The 16,472-nt window shown below is 39.8% G+C and overlaps 1 protein-coding gene across 2 annotated transcripts in view; it reads left to right on the plus strand.

Moving 5' to 3' along the window:
- The window catches only part of PRKG1 (protein kinase cGMP-dependent 1), a 1,297,582-nt gene that overhangs the window by 286,633 nt on the left and 994,477 nt on the right, over positions 1–16,472 (plus strand). The gene's annotated exons all lie outside the window — the stretch shown is intronic.

Here is a 16,472-nt window from a genome sequence, read left to right on the forward strand (position 1 = left end):
TTGATGTTTATGTGTCAAATTGAAACTATGAAAATTAACCGTTTGTACTTGATCAAAGAATATTCTCTTTCTTCCTTTTTTACCATTTATGTTGTCAAGGTGAGTTCAAAATACAAATTTGTTGTAGCTAACCTGAAATTTCAATATCATATCTATCTATGTTTACCCTCATTTCCAGGGGGATAAGCAAAATAGAACATATTTATAGCTTTCTCTGAGTTTCTTTTTCTCTCTCTCCCTACGTCTTTCTCTCCATTTCATCTCTCCTGCCTTGGGTATTTGTCCCAGAGAATCCAAGGAGCCTCTTTTAATTTCTCTTTTCTTCAAAATGTCCTAAAAGATGCTTGGGGGGTGGGATGAAACACAGTAAGTTTACTGTATTCTTTCATAAGTTTTAAACTTATATATTTAAAAATTACTGAAAAAATTTGACTTTACATTTTAGCACATTTGTAATGAAAATATTCCTAAGATGAAAGATGGTGTTGCCATCATTTTAGAAGAAATAGTTATTTGACTGGTTATATTTTTCTATTAAGTAGTTTCTTTAGAACCACATGGAAAAAGATGTCTGAGAGCTCACTGGGGCTGCTTGAGGTTACCTTATCATTTCTTTCCTACAACTGAGATTGTATCTTTTTAACTGCCAACTTCACAGTGGAAGCATTTTCCTTTGTGAATACTGGGACTACATTTCTGAGCCTTTGGACATACCAGTTCAAACCGCTGCTCTCCTTTCCCCAGCAAGGCCAGTCAAACATAACGCCAAGAGGTGATTAAAGTTTTACTGCCCCTGATTCACAGGCCGTCAGCTTTTCCTCTTCTCCCTATCTTCCCTTTGCTTAGCAACACGAATGTGGCAAGCACTGTAGTGCCAACAGATTTCTTTTTTTGCTCTCACTTGGAAAAGAATTTAAGGATCTCAGACAGCCAATAAAACATCACCCATTTTGCTCGGGCTCCCATTAGATTTTCATACTCTGAATACAAGGGACTTCCTCGGGCTTTCCACAATATTTCTGGTTCCGATTTACTTAATCAGATACCATCTGGGCCACTGTTACCCAGTGAATGTAGCAGAATGTCAGCAGCCAGGGAAGTGCCAATGCATCTTTTAACTACAACTCTGCTCTCTCTTGTTCTCCCCCAGGTACTATTTTTATAAATTTAGGTCATCTAGGTCAGGAATGAAGGCCATCCTTGTAGTAGAGTTAAAAGGAATTTAGAGAGGTGCACACTGTCTTCATTCCTCAATTAACACTGTTATTTTTAATTCAGTGTGACAGTTCAGCAAATGTTCGTTGATCCCCTTCTTTGAGCAAGCATTGTGTTAGATATCCAGGAGAGAAGCAGGATGAATGGGCTGCAATCCCTGACTTCAAGGAGTTTATATTCTAATGAAGGAAGCATGCTTATTTATATTACATTAAGCAGAATATATTAAGTTGACTCATATGAAGCCGCCAAACTGGTAATTTCATTTGTTTCAACCTAATAATATGTGCTCTGTTTGTCTAAGGGAACACTGAACCTGAAGAGCTTAAAGATAACTGGTAGAACCCCACAAGATTTTATAGGGAATATGTGATTTCAGTGAGTCCCTGAGATATGGATAGAACTGGATTCCCTTTAAACTAACCTTTTTCTGTCGTACACAGTGGGGAGTTGATCAAAGGAATGGAAAGCAAATCATAATGGCTATGCTTAGAAAATGGCAAGCAGTCCAGAATCACTTGAGCAAATAATTCATGTGTGGGACAGGGGAGGACAAATACAGCTGAGACACTAAATTGAGGTCAAAGTGCCTTATTTGATTAAGGTATATTGAAGCATCAAAGATGTAGAGGAAGACAGCAGCAAAATCATATGCATGTATTTACTATTCCACCGTTCTTGAGATCTGCACTTCTTTGCTCCCCAAGACAGGCTCACTTTTCTTGGCACAGAAATTATTAGAAAAATGTGACAGTGTCTTATGATGGTTATTTTGAAAGAAATACTGATATTAACAGAAGAACTCCAGAGCAGAGTGAGAGGGAAAAGAAACCGAAAAAAAATTTGTTTTGATAGAAGGTGAAGCTAAAATAAGATTAAGGTAGAGGACACAAACTCATGTGCCTAAAGCATCCAAGCAGGTAGCATAAAACAGGGGCCTGGGAACTATGATCCAGCAGCTTTGTTGGAACCGAGCCTGGCTGACTTGTTCATGTTTTGTCTGTGACAACTTTCATGCTCCACTGTAACAGCAGAGTTGAGTAGCTGTGGCACAGACAGTTTGCTGGTAAAACTTAAAATATTTACTAGCAGGCCCTTTGCAGAAAAAAAATTTGCTAGCCCCAAATAATGGGTCTATTTGGTTAATCTTTATTTTTTATCTTTTCTGATAGATATTGGTACAGGAAATATTTTTCAACAGTAAGAAAAATGGTAGCACAAGTGTGACAGACATGGTACATTTGGACTTTCCAAAGAAACAGAACCAAGAGGATATGTATAGTGTATATATTCTATATTTTAAAATATTTATTATAGGAATTGGTTCATGCAACCATAAGGATTGGGAAGTCAGAGTTCTGGAAAGCTGGCCACAAGGTGGAAACTGTCAAAATAGATGATTCTGAATTCCAGTACATCTGAACTCTGTAGGGCAGGCTGCAAGCTGGAAATGCTGATGAAGATGAAGTTGTATTCCCAGGAACAGTTGGCTAGTCAGTGAAGAGGCAGAAATTCTTATAACTTCTGAAGTCCTCAGTTTTTGCTTTCAGACCTCCACCTGATTTATTGCTGAAGACAACCTCTTTTGCTAATTGTAGATGTAATCCTCTCTAGCTGGGATCAACTGAAAAAGTCTACAATATGCCCTCACAGTTACAATCAGGCTAGTGCTTGTTTGAGGAAACAACTGGAAGCCATGACCTAGCCAAGCTGATACACAAAATTAACATGACAACCGGGATTAGTTGGAAAGCACTTGCTCCTTGCTACTAGTACTCAGTTTCAGCCCCTCATTGATATCTTGTAGCCAACTCGTCCTAGTTTTCGAGAGATTTATATGAAATCTTCCAGTTTTAAAATATTAGCTAATGCAGTAAAAACTCTGAAACCTGTAGAGGCCCAAAGCAACATTTCTGTGGTCTAGATTGGGTTCATGGCTAGGCATTTGAGGCTTCTGGATTTGAGACAAGAACAAGACACTGTTATGAGAAAGGAAGGGCGAAACAGTAAGAGGAGGTAAATTATACACAGCAATAAATAATATGGTTCTCACGTGGCCTATGGGACTTGTGGATGAGAGAGGAGAGGCCAGGAAGATGGAAAGACCATGTTTATTCCTATCTGTCAAATTTGCTTTAGAGCCTGATTAGTTTCAGTGCATTGGTGAGATGATTCAGATATCCTGGGAGTTTTTATTACTATGTTTATTGAACTAATTTTCCCTCCTCTACTTCTCATATATTATTCAAAAATGGGAGAAAAGAAAGGAATTAAGTGCATCTGGAATTTAAATTGCTGTTTTAAATTAGAAAACAAAGGGGTAGATTAGGGAGTTACGTGGATAACAAATATTTCTTGATCTTCTTCAGACATGTGTGAGGAGAAAACCTGAGTAAACAGTATTTTCGATGAGATGTTGGGTTTAACCAAATATCTAATGAACTTTATACCATCAGCTATTGAATATGCAGGGCAAAATTTTTTTGGCTTTTAAATGAATTCTAATCATTCTGAGAGCAGGACCTTGTTTAATTTGTTCAGCCCTAAATCCCCAGAGGCCAGCATGATGTTTTCTTGGAGCAGACATCTGCTAAATTTGTTGAATGAATGGAAACATGAAAGAATGATCAAATGGAGCATATATTCCTAACTGCATGTGTCGTATCTTCGATTTTTGGTCTCCTTTTTAACTCTGATGATCTTCTATTCTCTTTCTTTAATTTCTTTTCTTCCTTTTTCATTCTCTTTTTATTTAGCTTTAAAATTTTGAATTATCTTTTTCTACCTTAGATCAAACCTCTTACTAATTTCTGTCTTCCAACTATGCATAAAATTCCCTTTAGCGTGGACTTTTACTCATCTCCCTCATGTCATTGTCTTTTTGTGGCTGGCTTCCTATATGGTTGTCAATTTGAATTATGGTTCCTATGAATAACAACAACAAGGGTAACAATATAGTGCTGGGGAAAATATTAGGCAATAATAAAAGAGTTTATATGAAGCCCCAGGGAGAAAGTTGGAAGGTTTAGATCAGTCTGTGCTTGGTGAAAATTTAAACTGAATTTCTTAAGCTTCAATAGTTGTTCCCCAAAATGTTCTTAGGCTGCCCATGACAGTTATAACCCACAGGACACACGTAATAAATTTAATTCCCTTTCTTTCCTGCTCAGTGTTGCGTGAGAAAGTCAGGGGTAAATAGATATTCATATGGCCAGATCTTCCGTAGTTGAGACATATGTTTATTTCTGTATTTCTTCTAGGTCTTATTTCAAGTTCAAATAAAAATGTTGGTAATATTTCCTTTAGAAGAGAATAGTTTGCATACTACTGTTAATGTTTTATTGGAAAATTGCTTATTGAAACCTGCAAATCAAAATGGTCTGTGCATTTTTGACTATGATATTATTATATCCAATCTTATATTTTCTCTTATCTTAGTGCATCTGGAATTGCCTACAAGAGGTAGTAGTAAAATTGAATTTGTTTATCACAGGATTTTAGAGCTGAAAGTGACCAGTAGAATTCATCGAATCCATTCTCTTCTTTTTTCTAATGAGGAAACTCTGGCTATTTAACAGAAATGGGATTTATAGCAAATTTTGTTGAAAGGTGTATATGTATGTATGTATTTAAAGAAGTGCTATCTGAAGTCCCATTTCTTTAGGAAAGGGCTGTTTTATTTCTAAAGTTTTGAAATTTATTCACAATTTTAACTTGTCAACTTGTCAACTGTACACATCACATTAAATCATACTTAATCTCTAAATAAAAAAATAGTAACAGACATAGTTTTCACCTAACAATACTCAACTATCCTGAGTACAACTGGAAACACATTAAATCTCTCCAGAATAGGATGCAAGTCCTTGGGTAACAGTCACTCTTAAACTTGATATCCTGTAATTTAAATACTATAAAATGAATAATACAACTTACGCCATATGATAAGGGGATAAGATAGAGACAAAAACAAAAATATATGTCTTATGTACAAATACAAACATACTCAAAACAAGGAAAAAATATTCATACCATTACAGTCCTCGTTTCTGTAACTGGTCACATGGTTGTAGTTCATATTTATCACTACCTTCTCCCACTCCCATTCCATGTTGCCTTTACCCTCAGCAAGCACCTCAGCTGGCTGTGGTTCTTTGCCTGGTGAGGTGACCCAAACCTTCATTCCTGAAGTTTCTGGGCCATTGGTAGTCTGGCCTGGAATAGGCTGTTGCAGTTTTCCATTGACTTTAATCTTGGAGGATGGAAGTATAAGAGAAGCCCTAAGAGATCCCCTGTCTTCTGTGAAAATTCTTCTTTACCTCCACTTGTAGCTGCAGTCCTATTTCCCCTTGACAGTCAGGAACAATTACCCCAACCAGCACAGTAATCCCCTTCCTTGCCTGTTGATTCAGAGGCATGAGAAGCCCAAAGTGGCCAGGTGGCAGTCTTAACTTCCAATTCAACGGAATCATTGTTTTGTCTCCTGGTGGGAGCACTCTTCCTTTTAGGACTAAGACTGTAGAACAGCAGAGCTTAAGATTGCAGGGATGGAAGCAAACATTTTTTTGGTGGATTACTAGGGGTGATAGTGAGCGGTGCCACTCCCATTTCCACCCCTTGATTCCTGGACCCATGAATCCTGGATATGGGAGAAATGGCACTATAGGGAGGATGCCGATTCAGAGCATACACAGCCTCCTGGAGAATACTACCCCAGCCCTGCAGGATATTGCCACCTAGTTGGCACCATAATTGATCTTCAAAAGGCCCTTCCACCATTCTATTAAACCAGCTGCCTCTGGATGATGGGGAAGATGGTAAGACCAGAGAATTCCATGAGCATGCGCCCACTCCCTCACATCATTTGCTGTGAAGTGGGTTCCTTGGTCAGAAGCAATGCTGTGTGGAGTACCGTGACGGTGGATAAGGCATTCTGTAAGTCCATGAACGGTAGTTTTGGCAGAAGCATTGTGCATAGGGAAGGCAAACCCATATCTGGAGTATGTGTCTACTCCAGTTAGAATAAATTGTTACCCCTTCCATGATGGAAGTGGTCCAATGTAATCAACCTGCCACCAGGTAGCAGGCTGATCACCTCAGGGAATGGGGCCATCTCAGGGACTGAGTATGGTTCTCTGTTGCTGGCAGATTAGGCAGTTAACAGTGGCTGTAGCCAGGTCAGCCTTGGTGAGTGGAAGTCCATGTTGCTGAGCCCATGCATAACCTCCATCCCTACCACCATGACCACTTTGTTCATGAGCCCATTGGGCAATGATAGGAGTGGTTGGGGAAAGAGGCCAACTGGTATTCACAGAATGGGTCATCTTACTCACTTGATTATTAAAACCTTTCTCTGCTGAAGTCACCCTCTTGTAAAAATTCACATGGGACACAAATATCCTCATGTTTTTTTGTCCACTCAGAAAGGTCTATCCACATACCTCTTCTTCAGACCTCTTTGTCACTAATTTTCCAATCATGTTCCTTCTAAGTCCCTGACCTTACAGCCAAACCATTAGCAACAGCCCTTGAATCAGTACACAAATGCACCTTTGGCCATTTCTCCTTCCAAGCAAAGTGAAAACCAGGTACACTATTTGAAGTTCCGTCCACTGGGAGGATTTCCCCTCACCACTGTCCGTCAAGGACATCCCCAGAAAGGGGCTGCAGTGCTGCAGCCTGCTTATTGTGAAGAACTATCTGTAAACCAGGCCTGAGTTTTCTCTTTCTAAGTCATCTGACTGTAAGGAACTCCCCAAGAGACCATAGCTCTGAGCTGTGAAAGAGAAGGTAATATGGCAGGAGTGGGGGCCATGGGCATTTGGGCCACTTCTTCATGTAACTTACTTGTGCCTTCAGGACCTGCTTGAGCCCTATCTCATATATACTGTTTCCATTTTATGATGGAGTGCTGCTGTGCACACCCAACTTTATGGCTTGGTGGATTAGACAATACCCAGCTCATGATAGGCAACTCAGGTCTCATGGTGACTTGGTGGCCCATGGTTAAGCGTTCAGTCTCTACTAAGGCCCAATAGCAGGCCAAAAGCTGTTTCTCAAAAGGAGAGTAATTATCTGCAGAGGATGGCAAGGCTTTACTCCAAAATCCTAAGGGCCTGCATTGTGATTCTTCTATAGGGGTGTGCCAAGGGCTCCAGACAGCATCTCTATTTGCCACTGACACTTCCAGCACCATTGGGTCAGCTGGATCATATGACCAAAGTGGCAGAGCAGTTTGCACAGCAGCCTGGACTGTGTGCAGTGCCACCTCTTGTTCTGGTCCCCACTCAAAACTAGCAGCATTTCTGGTCACTCGGCAAATGGGCCAAACTATCACACCCAAATGAGGAATATGTTGTCTACAGAATCCAAAGAGGCCAACTAGGAATTGTGCCGCTCTTTTGGTCATAGGAGGGGCCAGATACAACAGCTTATCCTTCACCTTAAAGGGGTATCTTGACATGCCCCACACCCCTGGATGCCTAGAAATATCACTGAGGTGGAAGGCCCCTGTATTTTTGTTGGCTTTATCTCCCATCCTCTGACATACAAATGCCTTTCCAACAAATCTAGAGTAGTTGCTACTTCTTGGTTACTAGGTCCAATCAACATGATGTCATCAATATAATGGACTAGTATATGTCTTGTGGGAGGGAGAAATGATCAAGTTCCCTGTGGACAAGATTATGACATGGGCTGGAGAGTTGATATACCCCTGAAGTAGGACATTGAAGGTGTACTACTGGCCTTGCCAGCTAAAAATAAACTGTTTCTCATGGTCCTTACTAACAGCTATTGAGAAAATAGCATTTGCCAGATCAGGCTTAAGTTACTTTGAAGAGACTGTTGGTAAAATTATGGATGCTAAACATGCTTCCAATGAGCCCTTAGACTGAAATGCATACCAGGTACTAGGGGATGTGTTGATTTGCTCAAGCAATGATATCACATCTGGAACAGCAGCTGCAATTGGAGTCACCACCTGGTTAAATTTACAGTAATCCACTGTCATCCTCAAAGACCCATCTGTTTTCTACGTAGGCCAAATAGGAGAGCTGAATGGGGATGTGGTGGGAATCACCACCCTTGCATCCTTCAAATCCTTAAGAGTGGCACTAATCTCTGCAATCCCTCCAGGAATCTGATATTGCTTCTGATTTACTGTTTTAATAGGTAGGGGGCAGTTCTAGTGCTCCATCTTGGCCTTTCCTACCATAGTAGCCCTCTCTCCACAAGTCAGGGAACCAATGTGGGGATTCTGGCAGTTGCTGAGTATGTCTGTTCAAATTATGTGTTCTGGAACCGGGGAAATAACCATAGACTGGGTCCAGGGACCCACTGGACCCACTGTGAGGTGGACCTGAGCTAAAACTTCATTGATCACCTGACCTCCATAAGCCCCAACTCTGACTGGTGGACCACAGTGACATTTTGGATCTCCTGGAAATAATGTCACTTCTGAGCCGGTGTCTAATAATCCCCAAAATATCTAATCATTTCCTTTCCCCCAATGCACAGTTACCCTGTTAAAAGGCTGTAAGTCTTCTTAGGGAAGGAGGGGATGAGGATTAAGGTATCTACCTCTTGATGCCTTAATTTGAACATTTTCATGGCTTTAGAACTATAATTTGCAGCCTAATAAACCCCCATTGAAAAAGACAACCCATTTTTGGTATATTGCATTCTGGCAGCTTTAGCAAACTGAAACAGACTTTGATACCAGAGAAGTGGGGTGCTGTGACTTACAAATATCAGAAATGCTGTAATGGCTTTTTAAATGGTAAGGGAAGGATTCTGGAAGAATTGTGAAATGCTTGATAGGAAAGGCCTAGATTACTTTGAAGAGACTGTTGGTAAAAATATGGATGCTAAACATGCTTCCAATGAGCCCTTAGACAGAAACGATGAATGTGTCATTGCCAGCTGGAAGAAAGATGATCTTTGTTAAGACACTTTAAAAAGTGGCAGACAGTTTGGCAAAATTGAACACTGGTGTTGGTTGGAAGGCAGAATTTGAAAGCAAGGAGCTGGGATACTTAACTGAAGAGAATTCCAAACTAAATGTGGAAAATTTAGCCTAGCCTCTCCTTAAAGCTTATAGTAAAATGAAAGAGGAAAGGGATAAGCTGAGAACTGAACTCTTGGGTACAAAGAAACCAGAAATTGATGGTATAGAAAATTCTGGGCTTCCTGAAAGTGAGACCCCAGAGGCTGGTGCCCCACATGAGGATTTAACCAAACATGGAACCAATCAGCCATGTCAGTATGAGCCAGGCTTAGAGATGGAGTTATCCAGAAAGGATATGTGGAAAGTTCTATTGTCTGATGGTTTTGATCCCTGTATGCTGCATGCTAAACCAACAAGTTTTTTACAGGATCTGTATAAACAGAACCACTGCCAGCCTGGACTAATGGGAACAGAAAAGGGACAAATTGAAGGAAAAATGACTTCAAAGGCAGAACCATGCAAGCTGAGATCTGGAGCTAAGACACCTCAGGCCAGGAGAGTGGATCCACCCATGCAAATGGAAAGAATGAGTTGTCCCCAGAGTTCTCAGAGGGCAGGCCTTCTGCCCCTTTGTTCAGGAAAATTGTTGCTGCCCCAGGCTGCAAAGAGGGTGGAGCACATTCCCCAGGGATTGCGGAGAGCCTGACCACCACCCCACCACTGTTCAGAGAGGGGAGAACCTTTGCCCTGGAGATGCAGAGTCCAGGTAGCACCCTGATGCTTGAGGAAGGTGGGGCCAAGAACAAGGTGGTCTCCCCAGTGCTTGGATATGTTAGAGTAATCACCTCAGAGTTTGGAGAGAACAGGGTCATTGCACAAGCCCTTGAAAAGGGTGGGACTGCCACTCTCTCAAGCCCTGAGGATAAAACATCATTCTATAAATGAGTATCAGACTTTGAAATCTAATAGAATTTGCCCTGCAGGTTTCTGGAACTGTTTGGGTTCAGTGACCTCTGTTTTCCTTCCAGTTTCTCCCTATAGCAGTAGGAACATTTATCCTATGACTGCTCCCTCCTTTGTATATTGGCAGAGATAACTTGTTCTAAGTTTCACAGGTCCACAGCTGGAGGAGAATTTTGCCTTAGGACAAACAATGCCTGTAACTGATTTTTTAAATGCAATTTTATTGAGATATATTCACATACCAGATAATCATCCAAAGTGTACAATCAGTGGTTCACAGTATCATCATATGGTGTGCATTCATTACCACAAGCAATTTCTGAACATTTTCATTACTCCAAATAAAATAAAATAAGAATAAGAATAAAAATGAAAATAAAAAAGAAGACCCCAGACATCCCATACCTCTTACCCCCCCCATTATTTATTTATTTATTTGTCTTTATTTTCTTACTCATCTGTCCATACACTGGATGAAGGGAGTGTTGGTTGCAAGGTTTTCACAATTACACAGTCACACCATAAAAGCTATATAGTTACATAGTGTCTTCAAGAATCAAGGCTACTGGATTACATTTCTACAGTTTCAGGTATTTCCTTCTAACTATTCCAATACACTAAAAACTACAAAGGGATATCTATATAATGCATAAGAATAGCCTCCAGAATGACCTTAACTCTATTGGAAATCTCTCAGCCACTGAAACTTTATTTTGTTTCATGTCTCTTTCCCCTTTTGGTCCAAGAAGGCTTTTTCAGTCCCACGATGCCAGGATCAGGCTCATCCCCTGGAATCATACCCACATTGCCAGGGAGATTTACACTCCTGGGAGTCATGTTCCATGTAGAGGGGAGGGCAGTGAGATTACCTGTAGAGTTGGCTTAGAGAGAGAGGCCACATCTGAGAACAAAAGAGGTTCTGTGGGGGTGACTGTCAGGCACAATTATAAGTAGGCTTAGCTTCTCCTTTGCAGGAATAAATTTCATAATGGAAGCCCCAAGATCAAGGCTTGACCTATTAATTTGGTACTCCTCAGTGCTTTTGAGAATATCAGGAATTCCCCAGGTGGAGAAGTTTACTGTTTCCACATTTTTCCTCAGTCCCTCAAGGGGGCTTTGCAAATACTTTTTCATTCTCTGCCCAAATTACTCTGGGATGTATCAGGGCTTCACACTAACCTGTACAAACCAAGATCCCACTCCCTATTCAAGGTTCCATGTCATTAAGGGGCCTATAACTGATAAAACTTTGTACTTATTTATTGTTACTGAAATGATTTAAGGCTTTTGTAATATTATGATGTAATGAACGCATTTTGCATATGGAGAGAACATGTCTTTTTGGGGTCCAGAGTGTGGAGTACACTGGTTTAAATCTGTTATGTACCCCATAAAAGGCCATGTTCTCTTAATCCATCCCTGTGGGGGCAGACCTATTGTGGGTAGGAAATTTTGATTAGGTTGTTTCCATGGAGATGTGACTCCACGCATTCAAGGTGGGTCTTCATCCCCTTGCTGGTGACCTCTATGAAAGAATAAAAGAGACATTTTTGAGAGAGCTCAGAGAAGCTAAGAGAGACATTTTGAGGAGACGTTTTAGAGAAAGCCATTTTGAAAACAGAAACCAGGAGAAGAAGGACCAGCAGAAATCACCATGTGCCCTCCCATGTGACAGAGGAACCCCAGATGCCATCAGCCTTTCCTTCAGAGAAGGCTGCTGAGAACCAGCCCTAAACCTTGGCTTGAAGGTCCTTCCTCTGAGACATCACCAGTGTGTGGAGCCTGCCCCATACCCACCCTCTGCCAAACCACGGCCTTTACCTGTGTCTTCCGGCGTTTCCTATGCAATCCATCCCATGGGAGTGCCTCAGGGGCTGGCCCGGTGTTTACCCCACTCCTGGTATTAAAACTGTATTAGTCAGAGTTCTCTAGGGAAGCAGAACCAATAGGAAGTATTTTTAAATAGTATGAGATTTCATAAAGGTGTCTCATGCAACTGTGGGAATGCAAGAGTCCAAATTTCATAGGGTAGGCTGCGAGCTGGCACTCTGATGAAGGTCTTTTATTCTCCAGGAGAGGTTGGCTGGCTGAAGCAGAGATGAAAGTTCTTTCTTCTGACTGCTGAAGCTATCACCTCCTCCTTAAAAGCCTCCCACTGATTAGATTAAATGTCTCTCACTGTGGAAGACACTTCTCTTGGCTGACTGCAGATGTAATCAGCCACAGATGCAATCAACATACTGATGATTGAAGTTCATGAAATGTCCTTGCAACAACAGATATTCCAGTGCTTGCTTGACCAGACAGCTGGGCACCATCACCTGGCTAAGTTGACAAATGAACCCAACCATCACACCCTCCATCTTCTGAAGGTGGCATAACCATTCATTGGTCTGGGAGATTGGTAAGTGAGTAATGAAGACACAGGTCAGATTAAGGACAAAACAAATACATCCAAAGGCAAAATTTTATCAGGTTCAAAGGGAATTAAATGCAATAGCAGAACTAATACAGATTGATTATTTATTAAATGAAAAACAGGCATGCAAATAGCTTTTTTAAAAGAGAGGAGGTCAGGAAGTTAATGATATTTTTCAAATAACAGCAATACTAAACTCATATTTAAAAAGCATTCTCTTCAAAAAAGTAGGGGCAATCAATATTCAGCAAATCAAGGTATAAAAAGAGCTTTGGGAGGACAGCTTTTAAAGAAAAGCTGGTAAAGAAGCATTCCTGTGGACCTACAGATAAATTAGTTGTTATTATGTAGTGCGTATAATGTAGTATCACCAAAATTAGGAAATGTACCTGAATAATAATTTTAAAAGTATTTTGACATACCAGATATGTCATAAAATGTAAAAGTGATAGTTATTTTCAAAATATGTAGAGGACATAAACCTGGCAACTATGATTTCTTATCTGCTATTTATTTGGCTATACAGTTTTCCTATTCTCTTAGCTATTTAAAGTAAATTACAGTTTAATTGATGACTGTTTTTATTCAGACATATTTCTGCATGGTGCCCTAGACTCTAAAAAAGTGTTAGACTCAGTTTTTAAAATTTTTATTTGCAAAACAGTTAAATTTTTGTCAGGAAAGAAGACAGAACATAAATGAGAAAATATGAATATTTATTGAAATAGTAACAAGTAGTAGCATATTATAAATTGCTATCCTTAACAAAGAATAATATTCATTCATTTATCCAACAATAATGATTGAGTTTTTACTATGTGCCAGGTGCTCTTCCAGTGCTTGAGGTAGACCAATGATCATGACAAATGTCACCACCCTCATGAAGCATACATTCTAGTGGACAGACATATTTAACTTCCTTGTATGGCAGGAGAGAAATGTATAATTAAGGACTTGACCCTCTCATTCCAGTGTGGTGCTGTTTTCACTCCCTGCCTCTGCATTGCACAGCATTTTGGTGGAAAGCCAAGTATTGCCTTGGGAGGGAAGAGATATCTAAACTTATCTTGATTGTGGCAAGAGAAGAAAGAATGGATTGAGCAATAGTAGGTTGATCTGTAGGGAGAGTAATATTTAGCAGCAATATCAAGCAATGGAGTATCGATGCATGTCATTTGAAAGAACTAAGAGTGAAGATTGCCCAAGACTCGGATTAGATCACTGACCTGGGAATAAGTGTAACCAATGGAAATGTGTTAAAAGTGCTTCGGTGTGATGGAGTGTCCTGTCATAGAAAGTGAGAGGCCTTTCATGGAGACTGAATGCCCTAAAGCAGTCTTGATCTTTGTTGAATGACTTGTCAGCTGTTTTCTCCACGACTGTGTCTGCCTTCTTGCTTACTGCAGAAAGCAAGGAGGTTTATGGGAATACTCTTTTCCAAGGCAACCAGGGATATGCTGTCCTTTCTCTGTGGAAATTGATGCATTTTTCAGCTTGGAAAAGCACTGTGCCTTCTCACTTCTGCCTGTGCAAAACTCTATTCATGACCAAAAGGAATTGTTAAGGAGTATGGAATGGTTGGGAAATGCTTCTGTTTTGGCAGCCGATATATGCCCCTTTATTCACTATCATTATGGAAATAGTTACAAGAAAGGGGGAGGAAGTGGAAGAACTAACGCTGATCACATAAGATATGCTAAGCTTTCTGTTATGCTTTCTCCCTTACAGGCCTCACAACATTCCTGAGGATTGGGTTTTTATTATGCCCATTTTATGGATGAGAAAACTGAAGTGCTGAGAGTATGCATAACAAAAACTATTAAAACAATGCATTATTACACATTATTGTGTACAGCCTACAGTACACAATAATATACCATGTACAGATTTCACTATTCCAGAATACTCTTGGCAATATGTTTTAAATAAGGGACAGCTTTTCTGACTGCTTCATGGTACAAATGAACCCATATTTCCACCTTTTTGTAACATATTTCATGCAGTCTCAAACACATAGGGCACAATAAATCAATATTCGTTGTCGAGAATTGTCTTAAACAATTCATAGGTGGGGACAACTTTCCATTGCTTGCTTTTCATGCTCAAGGTAGAGTCATGTCATGTTTCCCTGTAAGGCAGACAAGGCACCTGTTTCACAAATTGGCAGGGGCATCTGCAAGTTGTTTCTTTGGACTGGTAGAAACAATCCATGGCAGGAAGATGTGGATTGCTCCTTTTTATTAGGTGTCAATCCTCTTAAAAGCATTTTATCAGCTATGAGCTCTTTTCAGCCATGGATTTACCTGCTAGAGGGAGTGCCACTTGGAAGGGTGCATGTCATTCATTTCCATTTGTATCAGAATTGCATCTGCTGAGCACCCAGCTGGTGTGCAGTGTTCCTTTATATTTACTTGTTTAAAGCTAAAAATTAAGATACAGGTCACCAAGGACCCTCATGTCACTGGTGTTTGAATAGTAATTGTGTTTCAATTTATATAAAGAAATCTTTAGGAATACAGAAAGAAAGAAAATATTGCCATATTCTACTATACAAACAAAAAATTTTTCTACCTCATCAAGTTCTTAGGAACCCCCTTCTTTGGAGCAGGTAACAAGTCAGAAGGAAATTGTTATACTTCAGAAAATGTGCACATATAATCCTGCCAAGAATCAACCTCTGGCTCTTAAATACTAGAAATAGAAGATATACCCTGTTCAGAAGGTGTTTGGAGGCTCTGTGGCTCACAAATGCAAATGCTTCTCATAGATGCTGTGTTAATCAGTTACTGGACTGAAAGTTCTCTCCATTTATTCTAAGTTTCTGAGACATTGATGTTATCATAGTTTTTTGCTCCTCTTAAAGAAAGATTTAGGCAACATCTTATATAATTGGAATATTAATGTATGTTGATAGCCTAATTTAATGTGTGCATTGTGTGTGAGAGAGCGTATGCATTCTTCTCTTTTGTGAAAAAAACCAGCTGTTTTAGATCAGATCATGTATTGGCACATAAAGCCCCACTAGAACCTGAGTGTTCTGTGGATAGCATGCATCATCTAATAGTCCAGGAATTGGATGACTTCAGATAATAGTTTTTGGCATATTGAATAAACTTGATTGATTTTAGCAGTTTTTTATTCTACACACATACCAGCAATTAGATAAATGCCTTTCAGATTGGTTTATAAACACACATATAATATTTATGTTTCTTTATAATGGAGAGTAAAGTCATGATACTAGAAAAAATGTTTTATGAAATATATTAAATTCTCCAGAAAACATATCAACTCTGTATCTAATTTGAACCACAGGCACTTCTTACATTATTACAATGAAGATAAAGCAAAGGAGAAAAATCATAACACTTAATGAGTTCCATTCTTTTCCTTGAAGTAATGGCAGTTTAGATTACTATCCTTTCAACTATTTACATGGCAATTGCCCCATCAACATCGTTTCTTGGCAGTTTAGTGTATTAGGATAAACATAGAATTTCCAACCGGGTAGATCTGATTTTGAATCTCAGTCCAATTTCTTAGCTGCTTTATATTGAACAGATCTTAATTGCAGATTCTTCATCCTTTAAATCTTTAAATGTAAACAAAAATACAGTATAACGCTATCATTAAGGTTAAAGAGAAAGCATATTAAAACCCATGGTGTAGCATCTGGAATAAAGTAAAAGCTTGAAATTGGCAGGGCAGGCATTATTGGTTGGATTGGAAGCAGAAGAAAGCAGAGGAGAATGATGTTGATAAAATCAAAGGGAATCTGGCAAGAGGTTACACATGTGTGATTATCAAACCAACCCACTTTGGGACCCACTCATGGCTAAAATCACTGGCAGGCATTTTGGCAGTCCCTCTATGCCAGTTTGGTGGATTTCACTTCCAAAATACTGGTGTTTTAGGTTTCCCACCCAT

This window comes from Choloepus didactylus, chromosome 15 (genome assembly GCF_015220235.1).
Source record: "Choloepus didactylus isolate mChoDid1 chromosome 15, mChoDid1.pri, whole genome shotgun sequence".
Taxonomy (NCBI): domain Eukaryota; kingdom Metazoa; phylum Chordata; class Mammalia; order Pilosa; family Megalonychidae; genus Choloepus; species Choloepus didactylus.